Here is a 6,987-nt window from a genome sequence, read left to right as displayed (position 1 = left end):
AGTCATTTCTTCATTTTCTGAACCCCTCATTCTCACTAGGAATGCGGGGGATGCTGGAGTCTGATAATTACGGGCACCAGGCAGGGGACACCCTGAATCGGGGGCCAGTCAATTGCAGGGCACAAGTAGACGGACAACCATTCATGTTCAAACTCATACCTAGGGGCAATTTGAGGGTTCAACCAGCCTACCCTGCATGTTTTGGTGATGTGGGACTACCCAGAGAATATGCACACAAGCCCAGGGAGAACATGCAAACTATGACCAACCTGGGATCGAACCCTCGACCACATAACTGCGAGGCTGATGCGCTAACCACTCCCCACCGGGACGCCCATATTTGATAGACTTACTGCCTACATTATTTCAGCCATTTGTGTGTATCTGCAAAATATGGAAACTCCTCCGGAGGTTTGACCACATTGCATTGTTTAAACCAAGTGTTTGGGTTGAAACTCAGCAACGGTTAGTCATCATTCCCTCAAGTAAAATTAATCAATTATCTTGCCCGCCGGATCGGTTTGGGGAAGAAGTCATCTGGAAAGAGGCACAAGCAAATATAATGGGAGCGAGCACAAGCACATGCCAGTGAACGCTGTAATGCCTAATCCTTTGAGACAGCCCACCGCCACAATGTCACTTCTAGTTCGTTTATCCTCTGCTCTCTGTCTGCCTCACAAATATCTTGTCCGACCCACGCTACTTTATTTTGGAGAGAACACAGAGATCGGTCAAGATTTATCGCAGTGAAGTAGCAGAGAAGGAAAGCAAGTTAGATTCTAAAATTGACTTTTTTTTCCCAGACAGAAGGCCTTAAAGGTGAACATCAAGACGGAGCATGTTAAATAAAAAGAATGTCAGGCGTATGTGAACGTGTGATGGATGAAAAACAGAGCTCCTTACAAATCCTAACTAGAAGAGGGGGAGTTAAGCCACGTGCTGCTGTACAGATTGGCCTTTTAATAACCATGACCACAAGTCATACGAGGTCAAATTGGATTTGGCTCACTTGACCAAAACCTCATTAATACTTAACCTATTAGCAAAGGAGTGCTTCAAAGTTTTATTTCAACATCCCGAAAACAGCGTGATGAATAGCCTCTGATGAAATTAATTTTTGCATTGAAGCGGTCAGAGTGGAAAATGTTCTTTTCTGGTGTTCAAATTATGATTATGCTTTCTTTTTATTCCTAGCTTGAAACTTTTATGGTCTGCTGTTTAATTGTGCTTTTTATTTAGTATATTTCTTGCTTTGTCTTAATCTGAAGTGTTTATTTTTTTTCCTGATTTGATAATTGTATTATTTCCACCTGTTGATGAGTGTTGTTTTCACCCAATCAGCTTTCCCGCATGTCTTCTCCTGGTGTTTCTTGTTTATACATAATTTTGTTTGCTACCTCCCTGCTCTCTTTTAGTTAATATGGAACTCTTTAAAATAGCTCTCGCATGCCATCTTTCATCGTGGCTTCCTACCAAGTAAGTTTATTGTAATTATTTTAATTCTGAGGAAAAATGTGAATACCTAAACAAAGCACTGAAGCCATTGGAGCTTGTGGAAATGCCGAGCAGAAATGGTGGCCAACATTTTTTTGCTGGATGAAATATATGATAAAGAGAAAAATTACATTTCCAATCAGCATTCACTCCCAATTCTATCAAGTGTGAGACATTGAAATCCAATCAAGCAGGTTAAGGCTCTCCTCACTAAACTCGAGATTATGGCTACACACAGAGAGACCACCTGCAAAGTAACATCTTTACAATCATGTCAGTTCTTGTGTCACACCATTTGACAGCGGGACACTTTTCGGATGCTTGTGTCTTGCCCATTAGAATGTTGCTGCAGGGTTCATACAGGCTCCAGTCCCACACAATGTACTGGCTTCTTTAAAAAACAAACTAGAAATTATAAAAGCAGTTCATTAGCATAATATAGAGAGAGAGTCGCTATGGTCCCCAGAGTGCCTTTTCTGTTCTCTTCAATATACCTTCCATATTCAAATGTGGTCAAAACATATTTGAGTTCAAGTCCAGCTGTGACTGTGTTTGAACGACCTGTTTTCCAGCACCGCCGTGTTGTTGCCCGTGGAGCTGTGCATCCAGCATGAGCCCTTAGGAAAGGAGACATTTTACAGAGGATATCATTTCCTTGTCTCCCTCGCCATCGGATGCATTAAAAGATCAATGTAAGTGTCCGCTGAGAGGCGATACAGTCAGTCTGGTAAATAAGCAACATATGCTGAAAAATCCGCCAGAGTCAAATGCATAACATGGAACCACATAAGGATTTTCTTCTGATCAAAGCATGTTATGTGTTCTAATGTGGGAGCAGAGCACTCCTGGAGTGAACAAGTGTGCCAGAAAAAAATATAAAGTATCACTATTTGGTTAAAACAGACACTATATAGACGACACCACATTAAATTGTTTAACAGGATCTATCATCCCTTTTGGCTGACCAGGTTAGATGACATGCGGTACGCCAACAGAGCTCTGTCTAACTGCATATTGTTATTAACCATGGTTAAAAACATCCTACTAGTAATTGATTATCGCATTTGGTTTTTGAACAACTTAACAAATATTAACTCCACTCAAGAAAAAGCACATTTAGGGCAAATATTCCTTTTTAAAAAATGGCTCTCTGTGTACAAACTCTTGTTAAACATCATTGCAAGGGGATTTACGAATCAGTCCTAAACCAGCAATCTTGCCATGAGTGTCATTAAAAAGAGTTAGCTTTTAGTTGAATGAAATTTGCCAATTAAAATGAGTTATACACCTTGATGGAAAAATTTCCAGTGACGGCTTTACATGTGCAAGAGATGACATTTACAAATGCTGTGTTCGCAGACTCATCTAAATGGATGGCTCTTGTAGGCCACCCTTCACAAATCTCACCTATGACCCATACATGTTTGCTATGAAAAAAAAAAAATCTCTTGAAGAATACATTAATGGCTGCTGTGTATTGACTGGGTTTGTTTAAAGGAGAGCTTCTCACCCTTGTCTTATTGGTTTGTTCATGTTTGCTGCCAAGAGATTGACCTGACAGGAATACGGGGTGAGATAACGTTCCATTAGTAAGATGGGGAGAATGTCTCTCCACTGGTGCTTCCATGTTAATTAGCAGTCACAATAATGACTTTTTAGCCAAACCATTTGGTCCCAAATGAATTTCCAGCGGCCAGGAAGTGCGGAAATGGCTTCCATGCAGGCTGTCAATTGCCCTGTTACAGTTAAGAAATTCAGCAGGCTGGTACGGCTCATATTTCATCCCAGGTAAAGATTACCTGTCAGGCCCATGGGAGATGTATTGATCTGTTTTCCTTTTTCCGCCAGCAATCACCTGACAAAGGCACCTAGGAGGTGAGTGAATGAGTGATGCCTGCTCTGTCGGCTCCGCTACTGCCGCCGCTCCTCGCGTCCACCCGTGGGAGGAAGGCTGATGAGGAAGAGGAGAGATCATGCTGTCATAAACTCTGTTTGAACCGCTTCTCTTTGTCCCTCGGGGTCACATGTCAGGTCAGTGCAAAATTATTTTTCTTTGAAAGGCCCCCTTTTGCATCTGATGCATTTGCTTGGCAGTCTTGTGCGTTGTGACGAGAAAAAAAACATGCAAACGACGCCCTCTAGTTCCTGCTGACAAATGCTTGTTGTGGGTCACGTAGTTCAACTCACTTTGGGTTTCAAAGTGTTGGGTGGTACCGTTCTTGCATAGAGTCACATGGTCTCTGTAGTTTCCTGTGGCCGCTCCAGCACAAATCAATATAATTTACATTATCTCCTGCTTTCTTGGCAGCTACAACTATTTATATATTTGCCTTGTTCAATGCAATGTCTACATCAATATTGAACATTGCGGTGGGTAAGTGTGCCATTAATGAAGTGTTGCGTAATTACCTGCCACTTAACTGAGGATTAGATCTGAGGGCACAATTTAAAGTCTTGACAGACAGAAGGTACATCTTGTGTATTTTTTTTCCTCTTAACATTTTAAAATTAACAAGATTTTAATAGGTTTTCTGATAGCAAAACCTCGAGGCAGCCACCAGTATTTGATATGGAGTACTAATAACATCTTATCTCGATGGTTCTTATCTTTTTTATTTAACAGTAGTGAAGGCATGCCTAATTGCTTTGCAAATGATCTACAAAGGATTACGCCTCTGTGTGATTTCAGTTAATATTGAAAAATATACTACACATTGGTAAAATTCAATCACTCTCTCTGTGCATCATTTACAGTTTGGAGCAAGGTAATCTTTAAATTTTGGCTTACAATGACTGTTACTCTCAGATACATACCATTTAATTGAACGCATTTTATGACAGCAATACATTTTATTGTTGTTGCTTAATCTTAAGGAGCTCCTGCGTATCCTCAGTGTGGACATAACTTTCATGTAAAAAAAAAACTAAGTTATTTATTACTTGCACATTTCATCGACCCATCTGTGTTTATTAATTATAATGAATTTGTATACAATTACAGTAACATTAATTTGAATACAATTTGCGATCTGATGATGGTATTACAAAGTAGATGACACGTGTATTATTGCATAACTTTTAACATTGAAGAAAATCATTCTGTGTGAACAGATTGTTTTGTATTGTCTGCTATGCCTTATCAATTGTGGTATCCTGCTTCTTTTTGAAACGTTTCTGTTAGCAGGCTGCTCTGAATTATTAAATGACATTCTTGCCATTGCTATGTTGACCTCTTTGAAATAATGCATTAAGTTTTTTGATACATAGATTAAATCCATTACCAATTTTAAAATTGCATTCTTTCATTCTTTTTGGTGAAAACATCTCAAAGCATTATATATTCAGACTTTTCTGTTGTATCTTCATTGATTCCATTCACAAGACCGGGTCACACTTTATTGTAAGGTGTAACAAAATAACTAAAAAATAATTTGTAACTCATTGTTGTATGCATAACCACCTAATGGTGTAGTGGTTCACTTGCCTGACTTCGATGCAGGCAAGCATGGGATTTATTCCTGCTCGGTGTGACTGTAAGTGGTTCTCTGTCTCTCTGTGTGCGACTGACTGGTGACCAGTCTAGGGTGTAGTCCACCTTTTTGCCCAAAGTCAGCTGGGATAGGCTCCAGCCTCGCCTGACCAGGTTAAGCGATGTTGTGAATGTATGAATGCTGTATGCCTCACAGTTTCAAATATTAACAAATACCTTTGAGATTTTTTCTAGCAGTTCGGACTCGAGCTTATACCGGTACTTCAAACATTGACATCAAACAGTTGCCATTGTGATTATGTCCTATAGATGGAAATGAATACTCCCTGACTGGGGTGTCAAAACCTTTCCACAGTGGGTCCAAGTTTTTGATCCTCCGAAACCAGCAGTACCTGATGGCAATCAACTGATTACACTTTTAAGACAATAGATTAGTGAAAATGTATCCTCTTCATCGGTTGGAATAAAAACCTGAAGCCTTTGAGAACCGCTTTGGACACCAATGCCCTATGAGATGAGGGAGGTTATGGGAACCATCTTGTAGGAGTTACAAAGTGACGCATGGCTGTAAACGGAACAATCGTCCATGGGGCCATGAAGATTATTGGTATTACCCTAAGGGTTCATCTCGTCACTCAATGCCAAAGAGGTTTGTCGGCGCTTTGCCTTGTGCTCGCTGGTGGCCCACAGTTAAAAATCACATCATCAACTGTCTGAGCACCCACAGTCACCTCTCTTCCTCCAGATTGATGGTGTAACGGAGGAAAAAATCAATGGCTACCTCTCGTCACAAAGCGCAAGCTCTGTCATGTGGAGAGGTTGCTGTTCCACTTGCTCTTCAATGGGAAATTGAAAGCCGAGCGCAAACTAAGTGACAGATGTGAAAGCACTAGAGCCTCCCAAGACGATGCATTCACTCTGAAGCCTCCGTCATTGGGTACCGGACAGAAGTATAGAGAAACAATGTTTTAGTTATCATCTAAATTCTTCAATTTGGAAGATATTTTGGACAATTTGTGGAGGAGCTATTTCGGTTTGATGACTGTGCCCCAGTGAACAAAGCAAGGTCCATAAATGCATGCTTGGGTGAGTGTGGTGAAAAACATGCCCTGGCCAAACACCTCTGGGATGGACGAGAGCTTGGACCTCACATGTGTTCTTCCAGATGGATGGATAGAAATTCCCAAAGACAGACACACCCAGATACCTTGCAGAATGTTTCTCCCCATCCCCAAAAGTAAGATCTGCGTGGAAAGACCGCTTTATTTAATTTTTTTACAGTTGGTGTTAATCGACGTGTTCCTATTTGTTTAATACCTGTGCAGTGTATCCTCGGTTTAAAAAACCCTGTACAAAATCAATTAGCTTTATCATGATTGCTAATTGATTGATTGGTGGTACTGTAACGAATAGAAATGGACCCCATCACCTTGTCAATCTTTTCCATTGGGGGGAAGACTCCCATTCACTTTTTGGAGTCAAATGAACAAGCATCACTGAGGCAACCCCCCATACCTCTTATTCAGGCTCGTGGCCTTTAATGGGAAATTCAAATATCACATATCTGCTGAATGCAATATTCACTTAGCGTGAGATAACACACTGCCTGATGTGTCTCATGTGTCAGGGTCAGAATAAGCAGCGTCTCCCGCCACAGCATAACCCGATCCCGACACCAGACCTGACAGGGAAATTTGGTTTACAGGCTTATTCACTTCCCCTCTAAGTGAGATTATAGATGCTCCCCTGTTTGTGGCCAAGTCATCTCCAGTGCATCGTGCTTTTGTTGCCGTGCCTCCTCCGGTGTCTTTGCGTGAGCACCATCTCTTTTCATTTTGGCTGGCATTCTAATCAGAGTGTTACAAGCTTCAGCGGGTGAAGTACGCAGAAAGTTGTGTTTCCTGACAGCCAATAAAAACCTTATAATCTCCTTGATTCAAGTATCCCATTTAGAAAAAAAATACTAACCAGCGCTATCACTCAGACTCCCCTTTCCTTTTTTT

General features: G+C 41.0%; 1 long non-coding RNA gene across 1 annotated transcript; it reads left to right on the top strand.

The window, feature by feature from the left end:
- The first annotated feature begins 1,345 nt into the window (after window positions 1–1,345).
- On the top strand, window positions 1,346–4,342 carry LOC144090187 (uncharacterized). Its single transcript, XR_013305298.1, has 3 exons — window positions 1,346–1,476; window positions 2,067–2,186; window positions 3,343–4,342. It is a non-coding gene; the product is annotated as an uncharacterized LOC144090187 (long non-coding RNA).
- Window positions 4,343–6,987: the final 2,645 nt, after the last annotated feature.

The sequence above is a fragment of the Stigmatopora argus genome, chromosome 15 (assembly GCF_051989625.1).
Source record: "Stigmatopora argus isolate UIUO_Sarg chromosome 15, RoL_Sarg_1.0, whole genome shotgun sequence".
NCBI lineage: Eukaryota > Metazoa > Chordata > Actinopteri > Syngnathiformes > Syngnathidae > Stigmatopora > Stigmatopora argus.
Note: the sequence above shows the minus strand (reverse complement) of the source record. Positions and strands in the feature narration are given on the sequence as shown.